Source organism: Ursus americanus, chromosome 12 (assembly GCF_024610735.1).
Source record: "Ursus americanus isolate L20-20 chromosome 12, mUrsAme1.1.p, whole genome shotgun sequence".
Lineage (NCBI taxonomy): Eukaryota > Metazoa > Chordata > Mammalia > Carnivora > Ursidae > Ursus > Ursus americanus.
The window spans coordinates 69,376,210-69,393,324 of record NC_142138.1 but is presented as its reverse complement, the minus strand read 5'-3'; the positions used below and the strand labels follow the sequence as shown (position 1 = coordinate 69,393,324).

The 17,115-nt window shown below is 48.6% G+C and overlaps 4 non-coding genes across 4 annotated transcripts; 2 read left to right on the top strand and 2 right to left on the bottom strand.

The window, feature by feature from the left end:
* Positions 1-3,668: 3,668 nt before the first annotated feature.
* Positions 3,669-3,739, top strand: TRNAG-CCC (transfer RNA glycine (anticodon CCC)). The gene has a single exon. It is a non-coding gene; the product is annotated as a tRNA-Gly (tRNA).
* Positions 3,740-10,857: 7,118 nt separating this feature from the next.
* TRNAE-UUC (transfer RNA glutamic acid (anticodon UUC)) lies at positions 10,858-10,929 on the bottom strand. The gene has a single exon. It is a non-coding gene; the product is annotated as a tRNA-Glu (tRNA).
* Positions 10,930-12,757: 1,828 nt separating this feature from the next.
* Positions 12,758-12,829, bottom strand: TRNAH-GUG (transfer RNA histidin (anticodon GUG)). The gene has a single exon. It is a non-coding gene; the product is annotated as a tRNA-His (tRNA).
* Positions 12,830-13,393: 564 nt separating this feature from the next.
* Positions 13,394-13,467, top strand: TRNAN-GUU (transfer RNA asparagine (anticodon GUU)). Its single transcript has one exon. It is a non-coding gene; the product is annotated as a tRNA-Asn (tRNA).
* Positions 13,468-17,115: the final 3,648 nt, after the last annotated feature.

Sequence of the window (17,115 nt, the reverse complement as noted above, 5' to 3'; positions counted from 1 at the left end):
AAGTATCATTCTAGCTTCTGTCCAGAGTCTAATCCAAATGTTTTGCCATGGCATGGCCTCCTTGAGTGGCCAAAGAAGGTCTTAAAGGGAAGATATTGGAATGTTATATTCACATATTTACCCTTTTGTAGATCTCTCTCAAATACAGGAAAAAAGCAGGACCATTTAATCCTTGGTCTTTCAAGGACTCAAAATACAGGTAGGATGAGAGAAGCTCAATTATCACCCAGATCTTCTGGATTAACTCAGGTACATCCCCAAATGTCCAGCCTCCCAAACTGTTACTGGGTTCTGAATGTCTATTGGGGGAAAAAACATGTTTGTATCAAGGTTGGGAGGAAAGGGGTTTGGGAGGCACTAAGCAATGGGCCAGCAAAGGGAGTGTATCTGAAGTGAGAAAATGATTCTTATTTGAATACCTCAACTTTATAGTGCTGCGTGATTTAAGTTTCCTATGCAAGCCTTTGCTCTGGGTGTCTACCAAAGACGTCTATACAAATTTATGTTAAGAATTCTTTTCAAAGTCCTTTGAATACTTCATGATTAGACCTAGGATCAGCTGTGGAATGAAGCTTTGGTGGTTCAGTGGCAGAATCTTTGCCTCCCATATGGGAGACCCACGTTCAAACCCCAGCTATTGCATATTGGTTTATCCGTTAGGTTTTCCTTTTTGCACAGACAAAACCGGTTGAATCTGGGTTCTGGTTTCCAGATGTGGCATTGTCTGTGCAGGGAAAAAAATAGCAATAATTCTTCTTTAGTTAATTCCAGAGCAGAAGACCTTAAGGAATTTCTCTAAACAAGGATTTTGCAGGGCTGCTGAAGGGATCGCACGTGTTTATTGACCTGCAGTGCAGTCGTCACCTGGCAAGAGTATGTCTTTGAAGCCTCAAATGTGCCTGGTGGGTCTCTGCGATTTGAAATAATACTTAAAACCTAAACCACTGTTACCATTATTCTTTGTCCTATCCTATCCTTTGTCCACATAGCACATATAGTGGGATCAAAAAGTGAAGTTCACTGAGGGATAGAAGTGGCTATGGGAGAGTCATTAGGGGCCCAAGGGAGGGGGACACTTGGGTGCAGGGAGTTGGATAGTGAGGCTTCTGACCTTTCTAAGGAGTTAGGCCCTCGTTTGCTGTTCTTGGTAATATTAAAGACAAGAATGAGCCCCAAATGGAGATCCACACTCACAAGAAAATAATTTTTATTGTGCCTTTTTGTTTTACACTCCACCAGTCAAATCTGATCAAAAGATCTTTGGGTTTGTATTAATTGATACCCTTTAGTTTTAAAACTGTTTTAGGATTACAAAAAAATTGAGCAGATAGCAGAGTTCTCTTATTCAGTCCCCCCAGTCCTATTATTAATATATTGCATTTATATGATACATATGTTACAAATAATGAACCAATATTGATACATTATTAACTAAAGCGCATAGTTTACATTAAAGTTCACTCTTTTTTAAAGTTCTGTGAGTTTTGACAAGTTGATAATGTCATGTATCTATCATTACTATGTCATACAAAATACTTTCGATACCCTAAATATTCCCTGTACTCCACATAATCAGCCTTCTCCCCTCCAAGTCCTGGCAACCACTGATCTTTTTTAGTCTCTATAGCTTTGCCTTTTTCCAGAATGTCGTATGTGGTCTTTTCAGACAGGCTTCTTTCACTTAGCAATATGAATTTAAGGTTCTTTTATACCTTTTTTATGGTAGCCCATTTCTTTTTATTCCTTAACACTATTCCACAGTTTGTTCAATCCATTCAACCTATCGAAGGGCATTTTAGTTGCTTCCAGTTTCTATGAACATTCATGTGTGAGTTTCTGTTGTGGACATAAATTTTCAACATATTTTGGTACATACCTTGAATACTGATGCAGTACATCTGGTAAGATTATGTTTAGCTTTGCAGGACACTGCCAAACACTGTCCCCAAGAGGCTGTATCATTTTGCATTCCCCAAAGTAATGAATGATGGTTCCCACTACTCCACATCTTCACTGCATTTGGTAGTGTTACTATTTAGACTTAACCATCCTAACAGGTGTGTACTGGTATCCGATTTTTGTTTTAATTTGCAATTCCCTAATGACAAATAATGTTGAAAAAATTTTCATGTCCTGAGTTGTCACCTATATATTTTTGACTGTTCGAATATTTTGCCCATTATTTAATTGGGTTTTGAAATTCTTATTGTTGAGTAATAGAGTTCTTGGTATATTTTGAATACAAGTCCTTTATCAGATAGGCACTTTGCAAATATTTACTCCCAGATTTTGGCTTGTCTTTTGACTCCCAAAACAGTGTCTTTTGCAGAGAGGAAGGACTTTATTTTAATGAAGTCAAGCTTAATCCATTTTTTCATACATGGATGATGCTTTTAAATTCATACCCAAAAAGAGTTACATGAGAATGAATTTGAAGAACAAAGGGGGCATTTGTAGAGACCATCCCCTGTAGAGAGAAGCAAGAGATCCTGAGATCCTTCCCAACCTATCCAGCACTTCACTGTTGCCAGACCTGAGAATTGGCAAGAGATAGATAATGGGGATGGTAGTGGGGGGGGGGCAGAGTACACATCACAGAGGTATCACAACATTGTAGTGAAGGAATATGAGGACACCAGGTGGTTTTAGGTTACAGGTATGTCAGATTTAGGCTGTGGAAGGGTCCCTCAGGATGTAGTGAGGCAAATGGATTAGAGTAGACCCACCGGCTGTGAGGATCCTGGCTTCTTACCTGGTTGTATTAAAGGAGGAAAGAGTTGATGGATGGAAGGGTGCAGTCAAAGTGGCAGTAAGCCAGCGGTGCACCCAGTCAAGTTAGGCAGTATCTTCTGAGAATACTGGGCATATGTGTCTGTGCCGGAAGGATGAGAGAGCATATCCTAAGAGGGCAGCAAGATCTGGTTTGGGCAACAAGATGGTTGTTGGTGAAGATACATATACTAGGTAGGGGTAGGAACAGATTTCGGTGTTGTTTTGGTGACTGACTGAAACACTCGCACTGTGCACTACCTACTACTTTTTGGGAGAGGCTGTGCCTGGGTCTGATCTGAGTGTCGAGGTACAGAAGTTGGTGGTGTGTGATGCTGACAGAGAAGTCACTGGTGCATCAAGTTGCAGCTTGTGTGACCCTGAGATGAATCAGGAGTTGTTAGCTGGAAGTGCAGGTTTGTAGTTTCAAAAGAGACGTGGGAATAAATGTATGCCTGGTCCAAGTAGGTGGTAACTGAAAGCCTGTTGGCCAGAGCCAGTGTGCATCTTGGGTGTTGGACAGAGGCCAAATGGAACCGAAGTTCTTCAAGGTTGAGGAGAAGGTACTTTTCCTTACTGAGCTCAAGTTTATGACTCAGCCTCCACATAGCTTGCCTTCTAGCAAGAGAGGCATCACTGCGCCTTTCTCAGAGTTGTGTTGTGATCCGACGTAACGGTTTATTTTGCTATTTTGTTCGGGAGTCCCCACTTCACGCTGTTGCCTGAATGAAAGTGTCCTTCTGAAGCCTTTGCTTTTGATGCCTGTGGGTTCGTTAGTCTGTCCTCGGAAGACATCCGTGTAAACCTATTCTGGAGCGCTTTCGTTTCCCCGTGCCCCATCCGACGGTCACTCCGGAAATTCTTTGAAGAGAAGCACCACGCGCCCTCGTTCGTGTGAAGCATTGGTGGTTCAGTGGTAGAATTCTCGCCTCCCACGCGGGAGACCCGGGTTCGATTCCCGGCCAATGCATCCTGCCTCTCCTTTTTTCCCGCCCCACCGGCGACCCGGGTGGGTGCCTCTCCCCCTCTGCTCACCCGCAGACCTCAGACCTCCCACGAGGCGCCCCATCCTCGCATTCCCCATGGCACAGGCCAAGTCCTGTGGTTTCGTGATTCTGGCCGCCAAAATCCGTAGGGTATTTCTGAGCAGAAAGCAATAAGGAGTCGATCCACACCGGGGCCGGGCCTAAGTGGAGTAGCCGTGGGCGTGCAGCGCAGCAACCACCGCACTCGCGAGTTCTTACCCGTCCACCTGCAAGTGTCTCCGCGGGGTTTGCGGTTGAGACTATTTGGACCTAAGACCACAGTTACTTTCAGCCTTTCCCCTGCAGGACCCACGGAACCCAAAGAGCCACCAGGTAGGTCACCGATGCCCGTGCTGGACCTTGGGTCGGCCGCTGGGCCACGTCTCACCACGGAGCGAGGGCAGAGACAGGAAGGTCCCCGGAGGGGAGCGGCCGCGGGGCTGGCGGACACCCCAGTGGCCGCGGCGGCGTCGGCGGCCCAAGGAAGGCGGAGGAGCTGGTGGAGAGGGACCCGCGTGGACGCGAGGGGAGCTACGGCCAGAGGCCCCTCGCTCGCGCCGCTGCACCGCAACACCAGCGACCGGGTCCGTTCACGTCGTCAGCGGCGCGGCCTGCGCTCCTCCCGCCCGCGCCTCGCGGTTCCGGGGAAGGATGCCGCGTGCCCGGCGATGCGCCTCAACAGGTGTTGGCCCGAAAAGTGTATTTGTAAAAAGGGAGAAGGAGCTAAAGACTCTGGGAACTGTTGACCCGGATTTGTTTTCTAGCTCCTGGGCGCTCCTTGGGAGGGATTCCGATTTGAGGGTAGTAGGGGCGTGACTACGTTAGACACTACCGGTGATTCATTCTCACCCGAAAGTCTTTGGAAGATCCGCCTACCTAACAGTAGCTTAAAATCGAAGGTTAGTGACATTGACGCCCAAAGAAACTTGATTTAGGGGCCCCTGGGTGGCTCAGTCGCCTAAAGTCTCTGCCTTCTGCTCAGGTCGTGATCTCGGGGTCCTGGAATGGAGCCCTGGGCTGGGCTCCTTGCTCAGCGGGGAGCCTGCTTCTCCCTTTCCTTCTGCCCCTCCCCCAGCTCACGCTCGCCGGCTTGCTCGCTCGCTCGCTCTCTCTTTAATAAATAGGTAAGAGGCACCTGGGTGGCACAGCGGTTAAGCCTCTGCTTTCGGCTCAGGGCGTGATCCCGGCGTTATGGGATCGAGCCCCACATCAGGTTCCTCCATTATGAGCCTGCTTCTTCCTCTCCCACTCCCCCTGCTTGTGTTCCCTCTCTCGCTGGCTGTCTCTATCCTGTCGAATAAAAAAAGAAAAAAAAATAGGCAAAATCTTCTAAAATCTTAAAAAATTAACTTGATTTATTCAATCCCAAGAGTTTTGTTATTCGGAGACTGTCTTTCTACTTTTGAGCGTAAACGATGCGATACTATCTTGGAACCACCGAAGTTGTTTTAGTCATGAACTTATTTTTAAACTCTTGGAAATCTGGGGGGGGGGATTAAAATTTTTTTTTTTGGAAATCTGAAATTTTAATGAATAAATTCTGAACTGTGATATACAATTTTCTCCGTAAACAGGAATCAGGATTTAGGCCGTGGCGGTCCGTCCGGGGAGGGAGGAGGAGTTCTGATTTACGTCATGGATTACTCACTCGATGGAGTACAGGTTTTAAGGACCATAACATCCCCCCAATTTCCCCTTTCCTGGTTGCTGGGCGGGGGGGAGAATTGTCTTTGCCTCCCTTCCTTACCCTCTCCTGGCCTGTGAGAAGCTTGCTCTATATTCAGGCGGTCTCCCCTTCCTCCCCCTCTTCCTTCCTCATCTTCAGTAAGGAAGCAGGAGGAAAGTTGCAGGAGAGGGAGGAGACCACAAGGACAGGACTGCAGGAGAATTTTTGGAGAGCTTAGAGGAGAGGAGGAAAAAGGAGCTGTGGCTTGTGAAACAAGCAATGAGAAAGCAAAGAAGAGATCTGAACGGTTATGGCTCCCGCCTACAGCCTTTTCAGGGTATTCAAATAATAGGACTAAAGGAGTTTAGCCTTTACAGGTATTTTCTCTTCTTTTCTTAAATAAAGATTTTATTTATTTATCTGACAGAGAGAGAGCACAAGCAGGGGGAGCGGAAGAGGGGGAAGCGGGCTCCCCGGGGAACAGGGAGCCCGAGGTGGGGCTGGATCCCACGAGGCAGGGCTCCATCCCAGGAGCCCGGGATCATGATCCCAGCCTAAGGCAAGGGCCCAGCTGACTGAGCCACCCAGGCGCCCCTACAGGTATCTTCAGTTAGGGTTGGTTCTTGGAGAATAAATAGTCTTTGGGCTCACATCAACCCAAAACTCAACTTCATGGGCCTGGTCTGCATAGGATTGTCTTTGGAGGTGTATAATAAAGAGTAATGTCCACACCTTTCTTTTGAAACAAAATCTTGGAATCTCTACAGCATTCTCTCTGTCATAGATTCATTGGGGTGGCGGGGGGGTGTGTGGGGAGGACTGGGGGTGGTGGTGGGGGGAGGGGGTGGTTGTTGAAAAATTGTGACATACATAAGGTAGAATGCACGGAACCTGTATGTATCGTACAACAAGTGACTGTAATGCACGCAGCTGTGTAAGCTACACACAGATGACGGCGTAAGCTAGTATCGGCCCTTTCCTGCACCATGCCCGTGCTTTACCCGGTCATAACCTTCTGCCTCACCCCCTACTCCCATTTAATTGTTAGCGGTGCTGTTGTTATTTTGCCTATCTGTAATGTTCTCTCATTAGGGTCCCGTTTGGAAAGCCCTTCTTGGTGGTGAATTTGAGCACCATTACCTGTTTGTTAGCCGCTTGAATTTTCTCCTATGTTTTCCCCCCCAACCTTGGTGATTTTCCTATAGGTCTGTCTTTTTTCCGTACCAGTTGATTATGCTGACTGCAGATACGTTGGCCCAAACTGTGCCTTGACTTTTTACCCTTGATTCTGTGCTGTGATGAACAGAGATCCTTGAAGTAGTTGGCTTAATCAGCCTCTTCATTAAGAATTAGTCTTTTTGTCTTATTTTTAAAATCCTTGCTTACCCTTGAGATCATGGGAATACCCTGCTCATTAATACCAACCAAAATAATTTGCGGCTTCATTTCACATTTTGGTGCCTAATCCACATGGAAGTGACTTTGGTCGTGGTGGAGGTAGGGATCATATGTCATCCTTCCCCTGCCCCCCCCCCAGTACATGGGATTGAATTCTTATATGCTATAATCATTGAACATTTATAATGTTTTTAATACCTCCGGTTTTTGAATCTTCAATTTAGCCTGCTTTCTCTATTTGTGTATATACCAAAGAAACTCGATTCTCTTAATAGTTCTAGTAAGTTATTTCATATGTATAAATAATTATAGTACTCTTTTTTCCATTTTCACTTCTCATACTTTTTCTTGCCTTTTCTCACCGGCTAAGTTCTCCATCACAGTGGTGAAGAGAAGTGGTTGCGGTGGGCCTCTGTGTCTGCTTCTTGCTGGTTCCTAACTGGTAAGGGTAGGGGGAAACTGTCAGTATTTTATCATCAACTGTCATGTGTGCTGAAGGTTTTTATTTGTTTGTGTTTGGTTTGGAAGCTACCCTTTAGCAGATTAGGACTGTTCTCTTCTCTTCCTCTTATGCTAAGAGGTTTTGAACAATCATAAACTGATAATGAATTTTTTCAAACACCTTTTCTGTGCTTTAGTGATTCTGATTTTCCTCCCATAAGTTGTTAGTGTGATGAATTCATGTATCTTCTAATGATAATCAAATGTTTCCCCAGCGTAGGACCAATTTTGTCATGACATATCTTGCAATGGATATTTTGATCCAGTCTTTTAAAGAATTTTTGCAGCTATGTATACTCAGCAATAAGTGAGGCCTGTGATTTCTGTTTTTCACATTGCCTTTTTGGTTTTTGGTTTCAACCCAAACTCATAAACATAAGTTGGGGAATTCTGCCATCTTTTGATGCTTTTAGAATTTCTTTGTTTTTGGAGTCATTTCTTCTAATGAACTTTTTTGGTCCTTGAGCTTTCTTTGCAGGAAGACTTTGAGTTCTAATTAAAAAAAAAAAATTAATGCTTGTAGGACTAGTCCTCCTCCCCACCCCTGCCCAATTCACTATTGCCATATACCTACATGCCCTCTAAAACTTTTAATTGGTTGACGTATGCGTGTTTGTGATACTCATTTATTGTTTCCTTACGTCTGCCCATTCAGTAGCAGTGACTTCCTGCTTCCCTCTTCCCAGTTTTATCTGAGCGGTCTTTTCAAAGATCCAACCATTGACTTTTCTCTTTTGTATATCTATTTCTAATTTTCTCTCTTACTTTCCTTTCTTCTTTAATTTCTAATTTTCAAATTCCTGCTTTTATATTTAGTTTCTGGTCCTAACTGCTTTGGTTGTTCTTGTTATTTTTTTTGGTTACTCTCTGAGATGGAGGTTTAGCTGGTTAGTGATCAGCCCTAATTGTCATGAATTACATTTAAAGCCGTGTATGATCCTCTGAAGACTGGTTTCACCACACCTTGTGCAGTAGCTGCAGTCTTTTCAGTTTTGTTTGCTTCAGAATTATTCCCTAATTTCCATCTGCATGTCTACTCTGATACAAGCATTGAGGGAAGTATCTCTGAAATTCCAGATACCTGAGGTTTCATCTTATGTCTTATGACTGAATTCTAGATGCTAGCTGAGTCTCTGGAAATGTTATTGGAGGGCACTTCTACAGCCCTACGATGAGTGTGTTCTCCTTTGAATACGCTCTCCTCTGGCAGGCTCTTAGAGTTTGTTACCCGCTGGGAAACATACCACACCAAGTTGATGGCCTGGGGTCTCCCGGACTACCCAGGCTATGTACCCTCAAGGCTACATCCACTAGAGGTCAAGCCCGTGGCCACAATTTCCTCAGGGGCCTTTTTACTTAATGTTTAAAGATTTTACTGTCAAGTAATCTCTACATCCAACCTGGGGCTGGAATTTACAACGCGGAGGGGGATCCAGTGTGGCACGCTCTACCGGAGTGAGCCAGCCAGGCACCTGCTTGCTTGTGTGCCTGCTTACTCAATCTGTTTATTCTCATGGGCTTTTTAAACTTTCCTTTACCTTATACTGCTTGTAGTGCCAAGGCTGCCTTGTCCAAAGAGCCCTGAGATTTGAAGGGGAAGGACTAGGGTCACCCTTCCCCCCAAGGGCTTAAGACTTTAGGGTCCCACCTTAATGTAGTGAGGATCTCCTTCTCAAGTGAGCCTGGGACTGAAAGTGTCGATTTCTGTGCCAAGGCTGCCTTGTCCAAAGAGCCCTGGGATTTGAAGGGGAAGGACTAGGGTCACCCTTCCCCCCAAGGGCTTAAGACTTTAGGGTCCCACCTTAATGTAGTGAGGATCTCCTTCTCAAGTGAGCCTGGGACTGAAAGTGTCGATTTCTGTGCCAAGGCTGCCTTGTCCAAAGAGCCCTGGGATTTGAAGGGGAAGGACTAGGGTCACTCTTCCCCCCAAGGGCTTAAGACTTTAGGGTCCCACCTTAATGTAGTGAGGATCTCCTTCTCAAGTGAGCTTGGGACTGAAAATGTCGATTTCTGTGTTCCTAGCCCTCAAGGTCCCCGAACAGAAGACAAAATAAGCTAGTCTGGCAATCCACCTAGGAGCAGAAGCTTTGATGCCTCTGTTTTTACTTTTTGCACGAGCACCTGCAAATGTTACGTGGCAAGCTTGCCATCTACCTTTAGACTCTTTTTTTTAAAGCACGGTACCGATCAAGCTCAAGGAAAAAGAAACAAACGAACACCAAAAAACGCTCGTAATCGGAAATGAAATAGACTGTATTCTCCGACTTCGAAAACTCTGCATTTATCGACAACCCTAGGAGGAAAAACACACGTGGGGACTAAAAAAGACAACCAGGGGGTCAAGAGCACCCAGGCCGAAACGGACAAAACTCCCTGTGAGACAACCACCAACAGAACCATAGAAACCTTGCCCAGCGGGCTCGCGCCCCCACCTGCAGCCTTCCATCCCTCCACGGTACACTCAGGGTCACCACCTTCCCCTCCACCCGACCGCCGCCATTCTTCCCAACGCTCCCGAAAGGAGTTCAAGCGACGCCCCGTCCCCCCACATCACGCGCCTCACGGGAACCCACGAGTTCGCCCCTTCGACCTTCCGCCTTGCGGCAGCGGCTCCACACCCAGCGCCCGGCAGCCCCTGCGCGGCCTCAGCTCCACACCGCGCCTGCTGCCTCTGCGCTCTGGGGCCGCAGCGCCTCCCCCGGCCCCGGCTCGCTCTCTTCGTGCCTTCCAGTAGACGTCGCGTTGACCCCCAAAGGCCTTGGGAGCCAGTGTCGAAGGGAAAAAAGGAAATGTGCCCCGTGCCTGGTAGAGTGTGCAGGGTTTAAGTGCGGCACTCCCTGGAGAAACAGTGGGCTTTGACTGTGGCACCGTCGTTCTGGCATCCTAGGGTTGAGTTTGACTCCTGCGGGCTTCGGCTTACGGAAGCAGTAAGAGCTTCCCATTTGGTGCACACTTCCCTTGCTACCTTCGTGGGGTCAGTTAACAGCGCCTCCCTACACCGCTTCGTCTGCGAATGGGACAGCCTTCGAGGAGGACCCGCTCGCCTCCCGGCGCTCCCCTGCCTCTCAGTCCTCGCGGGTATCGGGTCCAGGCACGTCTTCCGAACGCGGAGTAAGCCTTTTCTGCGCGAACTGAGCTGACGAGGCTGGGCCCACCGGGCGGTGTCGGGCGTACACACGAACACCGCGACGTGGCTTGGCCTCCAGAGATGGGTTTTTCGGAGCTCAGCCTGATCTGCGCCCCTGGGGCGACCCCACAGGGTTGGGAACCTCTGTCGCGTAGCGTAAACACGAGCCCGCTCCTTAGTGGCCCCCGGAAGTCACTTCTGCGGTCGACGGACCTGGGGACCAGCAAGCCCGGTGCGCCCCGAAGAAGGACCGGCCGTCCACCACCCCCATCCCCACGTCCCGGCCTGGGAGTTGAAGAGTCCGCGTGGTGCGGGGCGGACACCGCACCTCACCTGCTGGACTGAAAGGCAGATTTCTGCGTAAAAAGTGATTCCCTGACCGGGAATCGAACCCGGGCCGCGGCGGTGAAAGCGCCGAATCCTAGCCACTAGACCACCAGGGAGCCGGTGGGGGACAGCTCCTCTGGCTGCCCACGGGAGTGACATTTTCCCCCTGAGCTGTGGAAGGCCTTGGGCCTTCAGGGAGGTCACCCGTCCTCCCAGGAGCGCGCTTTCAGTAAGGACGTTCCCTCCCAGCTCTCGCCAAAACAAGAGCCCGCAGGAGATGCCCCGAGGGCGGCCAGGTCGGCAAGGCCCACAGCGAGTCGCCCCGGCCCGCCCCGGCCGCCCCTCAGAGCGGCCCTGGAGACGCGCCTTCGCGAGGCCGCGTGCGGACACGAGGTAGCCGCGAGGGCGCGGGAGGGGAGGCGCCCGGCGTGAGACCCCGGCCTCCCCAACATCACCCGGTGGACTCCGGGGGACGCAGCAACCGAGGCCGCGCGTACGGACCGCTTTCAAGGAGGGCTCGGCGGCCGGGAACTGGATTCCGGATTTATGCCCCCCACCCGCCTACAACCTGCTGCCCCCGCAGCTTACGCTACCGCACCTGAAGACTTCCTCGGAGCCCCTATAGACCGTGCAATGTGCCAGTGGCACCAGGAGACACAAATAGGGAAAGGGGCTGAGCTGGGAGACCGGAAACTGACCCACAGCTGACCTGGTGAATTCGTTTTCAATAGAGAGTTCAACGGGGAAAGGAAATAGGTTCAATCAACGGGGGCGGGAAACAGCTTTATTTCTACCTCATGCTACACACAAAAATTAATGGGAGGTGCCTCGCGAAACATAATAGTTAAAGGCATAAAGCATTTTTTGAGGATACTTTGTGACTTGGTGGTAGGCAGAGATTTACTAAACAAGAACCAGGGGGGGAAATGTATATATAAAAAAAAGACATTTCAAGTTGGACTTCATCAACATTAACAGCATCTTCTCATCCAAAGACGCCACCAAGACAGTGAAAACAGCAAGGCACAGACAGGAAGAAAACGTTCACAAAATATATCTGACAAAACAAGCAAGCAAGCAAGCCCGCAAACCTGTAACTATAAGGTAAATGAGCTCCTTCAAACTGATCATTAAAACAGATCCGACAAGTCAAGTTTTTTAGATGGGTAAGAGACAGGAACAGAGCCTTCGGGCAAGAAGACACACGAGGCCTGCAAAGCACGGAAGAGTGCTCAATATTTTTAGCCGCCAGAGAAATGGATATTAAAATCGCACTGAGATAGCACTGCTCCCAGCAGCACGACTAAAATTATAAGGGTGGGAAACGCCCAATCTTGGCAAAGATGCGGAACAAGCACACTCTCAGCGGCATCCCGATGAATACCATGTGGCGTGGAAGGGGCTGCCGACAGGCATTTTCAAATCCTTGAGGCTACGCCACGACTGACTAGAGAGGTTGCTGTGATGACCACAAGGGGGACAATAGCCACGGGCTGAGAAAGTCCCCTGAAGCAGAGATTCCCAGCAGCCAAGGTTCGAGGCGCTCAACAGGTCTGCGGAGGAGGTGACACTTATCAGATGGAAAGTCGTCTCTGGTCTTTGAAGATCCTTAGGGTTTTTTGAGGAACACAGAGACGCCGTTTCCCAGCAACGACAGCCCACGGGGCTCCTGGCTGGACAGTTGGGGACGCGGGGACTTGTCCTCATTTGGAGCCGCGCTGAAGATAAGCCCTTTAGTTCAGTTTCCTTGCGCTCAGAGTCGGAGCGGAGAAGGTCCGAGGTTAGCGCCGAGTGGAGTTTTCCCTTCCTTCGGGTGAAGAAGACCTCCTGGCGCGGCGGCCGGTGGCCGGCGGGAAGCAGGGCTCCCTGGCCCCCAGGTAAGGGACGGGCCGGGCGGGTTTAAACGCAAAGTAAAAGGGAGGGGCAGCGAGCAGCTGGGAGGACTGCCGTGACTCGGATTCGAACCGAGGTTGCTGCGGCCACAACGCAGAGTACTAACCACTATACGATCACGGCGCGCCACCCTCCCGGCGGCAGGCTCTGCTGTCGCTCTAGGACTTTTGACGCAAAGTCATTCCAGTTACTGCGCCGTCTTCTTTTCGGACAAACTGCAGGTACTGGCGCTGCGGTCCCTTTCCTAGCCGCTCTCAGGTTTTCCTTCCCTTCCTCTCGACTCTCCTTCGCCATGAAGACGAACCAACCACAAAAAGCATGCTCCGGTCCCACAATCCGGCTGGTGCCTCTGCACAGGCGTCCTGGGAAGTCTCCTTGTCCCTTGCCCCTGGGAACGCCTCCCGGGCTTTTCCTTGCCGCCTCTTGGCGTTTGCGCCCTTTTGACCACCCCCGCCCCACCCTCTCTCCAGCTTCCCCCACACCGACCGCAGCCTAGTGGAGCGAGCGGAGCGCCAGCGGCGCCGAAGGACGGGCGCCGGCGGAACAAACGCGAAGAACGGTCCCGGGACCCCACCGGCCTTCAGCTTCCCTCCGGCCCTACTCGCCTCAGATAGGAGGCGGGTGGCTCCCCCTAGCGTTGAGTGCGTGCTTGCTCTCTACCGGGATGTGGGCGGGAGCTCCCCGAAGGTCTCTGTGGCGCAATCGGTTAGCGCGTTCGGCTGTTAACCGAAAGGTTGGTGGTTCGAGCCCACCCAGGGACGCGGCGGTATTTTTAGGAGGTAGGAAGTGTCCTTTGGCATGTGCACACCAGGAGGACCGTAGCCAAGATCAGAAAGCCACCTCGGATCCTAGAGAGGGAGAGCTCTGGGAAAACAGGTCGCTGGGAATCCGAAGTCCTCGAAAGAGTACAACCCTCCGAATGCCTCTTAACAACGCAGCTTCTGCCAATGTGTGTGTGTTTGCGCCAGTATTTATTTAACGCTTTCGTCGTACTCTTTAGGTTAAGTTGATTCTAGGGTCTTATGGTTTCAGATACTGCTGTCTTCATTGTTCTCGTACTTGACAAATATTTCGACAGGGGAGAGTCCCGGAAGAGCAATTGCTCTGACGTAGTGTTTCCATGGTTTTTATATGATCCAGTTCTTTCCCTTGTTGGCTTGTTAGCTGTAACTCTCTCTCTTGTTATTTCAGCGCCTGCTTTGGGCTTCATAGCTGCATACATCTGTAACTTACCAGCCTCCCTCCCTCCAAGGGATCTCCTACGTCTTCACGTTTCTTCCCTGCCCGCCTTTATGCGCTAGCTATGGTGCTTTTTCCTTTGCATGTTAGAAACCCCAAGTCCCATCCCCACTACTTTGGTTTCATGTGCCTCGTGTTTTTAAGGAGATTTAAATAATGAGAAAGAAATCTTGTCTAGTTTCCCATGCGGTTACCATTCTGTGTCCTTCATCCCGCTGGCTACATGCAGATTCCCATCTGGTGTGGGTGTCCTTCTTCCTGGAGGACTCCTTTAACATTTCTTGTAGTGTGGGTCGGCTGGTGATGTAATCTTTCAGCATTTCTGTGTCTGTCAATGTCACTCACCTTCATTTTTGAAAGGCTGTTTTGGAGGGGAGGCATAGACTTCCTTGTGGCCTTTGAGGTAGCTCAGTGCCTTCTCACACTGCTTCCCACGAGAAAACTGACATCATCTTTATTTCTGTGTCCTATACCTGCCACGCCTTTCTCCTCTGGCCGCTTTGCAGATTTTGTTTTCTTTTTCCATGGATTTGAGCAATATAATTAGGACGTGACTAGATACGGTTTTCTCATGTGGCTTGTGCTCATCCATTGTGTTCGTCTGGCTCCTCGGATTGGTGGGTTTATGATTTTTATTATGATTGAAAATTCTTCTGTCGTTGTTTCCTCAAAAAATGCTTCGTTCTCCCCAGTCTTTTCAGGGACTCCAATCACTCATACTTTTTTTTTTTTCCTTCCCCAATCACTCATATCTTTTAAAGTTGCCCTGCCATTCACTGGCAGCCCTTTCCTTGCTGGCGCAGACATCGCATGTGTTTTTTCCACTCCCCGATACCTCCTAAAGGTTCACACAGCTCCTCTTCATCTGTTCATTCGGCCACTCTACCTAATGCCTGAAAATGTGCAGCAGCACTATAGTAAAAGTGTTTTGTGATTTATCTCTTAATGAGACATGCTCTAGGCGAAGATGATACATTAATTAAGTCGAATATCATCGGAGGAACTTAAAGATCACAATAGATATTAAAATTGCAAATTGACCTGACACATAATGGAGAAATGCGTGTTGGGATCAGACATGATACCTAAAAAGGTTTACCCCCCCCCAAAGTGTAAGAATAATTAAGTCACTACGATTTCCAGAGTTATAAGACTTAATCTCCATTAAAAAAATTATATGATGTATTTATCTTATTGAAACACATAATTTCATCTTGTATAAATTCTTTTTTTTTTTTAAAGATTTTATTTATTTATTCGACAGAGAGAGACAGCCAGCAAGAGAGGGAACACTAGCAGGGGGAGTGGGAGAGGAAGAAGCAGGCTCATAGCGAAAGAGCCTGATGTGGGACTCGATCCCGGAACGCCGGGATCACGCCCTGAGCTGAAGGCAGACGATTAACTGCTGTGCCACCCAGGCGCCCCCCTCATCTTGTATAAATTCTTAAAAAGTGTTGCAATCAAAGGGTGTTCGTTGGGCCAGCAAAACCAGTATAGGAAATTTAGGCAGCTAAGGGTCACTAGGATTTTGAAGAGAAAATAAACCCAAGACTTGTGTAAACTGGAATGCTACCTACCAATATTTGCTACAGTATTAGAAAATCTAGAGGACAACATAAAGCAGTTTTTAGATTAACGTTATGAAACCAGTCAGATGCACACAAGGAGTCCTCTTTAGAAATAGGACATGATATAAACATCTTCTATGCCATTATATATAAATTATTTAAGTCCTTTAAAGTGTTTAAAAGGACTCGAGATTCCACTTGATTTTTTTTCTTGTAGCTAGCACTGAGACCACTAATCTATAAAAACAGCGAAACTGTTTTTGTTTTTGTTTTTGTTTTGTTTGTTTGTTTTTATTGTTTCCCCTGAGTTACAGATTCAGCAAGAAAGGAAGTGGGATGGGAGCCTGGCTGGCTCAGTTGGAAGAGCATGTGTCTCTTGATCTCAGGATTGTTGAGTTCCAGCTGACACACCTTGGGTGTAGTGATGACCTAAAACTAAGATGAAAAGAAAAGGAAAGAGAGAGAGAGAAAGAAAGCAAGAGAGAGAGAGAAAGAAAGTGAGTGAGAGAGAGAGAGAAAGAGAGAGAGAGGGAAAGAAAGGAAGAAAGGGAGGGAGGGAGGAGGGAGGGAGGCAAGAAGGAAAAGGCAAAAAAGGATGAAGGAAGAAAACCCCATCAGTAGCATCCTTGGACCCCCACCGGGGTCCTGGAAATAGCAGCTCACTCATTACCCCACTTGGGGAAGAAGCACAATTGAACACACGCCACAAATTAAGTTGCCTGTGTTTGCTTGGACTCAGACTGGAGCCAGGACCAGCTCAAAGCCAGAAGAAGATAAGACTAAGCACCATCATCACAGGGCAGCCACCTCCCTGATGGCACCAAGGCAGACAATTCTGGAAAGCTCTTGAAAACTTTCCCCTTGCCTTTGAAGTGTTTCTTTTCTGGTGCCCCTCATCCTGCCACCACAGGAAAGGATTCTTCACCTTTTGTTGGGCCAGGACCCTTTAAGATCCCTGCAGGACACAGAGAGCCAGGAGGGCAGGAGCCAAGGGGCAGCTGCACTTCCCTGAAGAGTCTCTCCCTTGGGTGGGGGCTTCTAGAGCTCAGGCTGACCCTAGACCCACTGCCCACCAAAGCCACCAGAAGGAGTCCAGAGGGCAGGCGGTCGGTGCTGGGGGCATGACAACCTAATCGTATTCCTACAAGCACAGGGCCCACCTAGCCCGCAAAATCTGGGAGAGACAAAGAACACTGGGCCTGCCTGAAGCTTCTCTACAGCCTGAAGGCAACAGGTGTCTGGTTCCTGAAGGGACAGGAGGGGCCTCCTCCAGAGGACAGTGCCCTCCCGTGGCCTTGGAGGAAAGGTCCTGCAGAGGCTGCTTTTGAGGGACATTGCCCAAGGAAAGGAGCAACAGTGGCCCAACCAATTATCTTGAGATGTCTGCAAGGTACTTTCAAACGGTGTCCAATCGGTAGAGAGAGAGAGTGAGAAAGTAAATGTGGGAAAATGCTAACTGGTGTACTTAGGTGAGGGATCCAGGACGTTACCGCTCCTGCAACTTGTTTTGTACGTTTCAAAGTGTGTTTGTTTTATTTTTATTTATTTTTCAAGATTCTATTTATATATTTGACACAGAGAGAGCGCACGACACAGGCAGGG